Source organism: Austrofundulus limnaeus, unplaced genomic scaffold, assembly GCF_001266775.1.
Source record: "Austrofundulus limnaeus strain Quisiro unplaced genomic scaffold, Austrofundulus_limnaeus-1.0 Scaffold31, whole genome shotgun sequence".
Lineage (NCBI taxonomy): Eukaryota > Metazoa > Chordata > Actinopteri > Cyprinodontiformes > Rivulidae > Austrofundulus > Austrofundulus limnaeus.
Window position 1 is genome coordinate 1,223,202 of NW_013952433.1, and position 734 is coordinate 1,223,935.

Sequence of the window (734 nt, forward strand, 5' to 3'; positions counted from 1 at the left end):
TTTAATTTATATAGATTTGAATGAATGAATGAATATAAATAAGTGAATGACCTTTTTGTATTTGTTTGCAAACAATTTTAGATATTATAAACATAAAACTCTCCTTTTTATATTGCTTATGCATATAATAAGTTCAACCTTCATGCCATCACATAAAGTCTGTTGCACTGCTGCAGCATGACAATGCATCTGTCACATATCAGATCCTGCAATTTATGAAGCGTGAGTGCACCAAGTGAAACACTTTTAGTTGGAGAATTGCCAAAGAGCCCATCCTTTCAACTGGCATGTAATGATAACCTATGTGTCTTCTGCTCAGAGATYAACAGTCCGGCAGGCTGTGTGGCTGGCTGTACTCTAGTGCTGAGATTCAACTTGGAGAAACATAGAGGTCAGAGTCTAGCCAAACAGCAGATGGTTTGTTGGGCCTCTTTGGGAGTATCCTAAAACGGATTGAATACACAGATTCACATCTATGTAAGCACTCACATTTGCTGTAATCGAGGACAGTTGTAGAAAACTACTTAAAACTGATTTAGATCTTATAGAGTTTGTAAATAAAGGCACTAATAAATGAGTATAAACTAGAGGAAAAAGCCTTTCTATAACAGCTATRATGCACAAGAACAAATACAAAATGTAGTGTTAGTTTTTCCCCTCTGGTAAACAGCAGTTATGGTAATTCTGTGAGCTAAAACCATAAACAGCAAACAATATTTGGAGTGCAGCTTTGC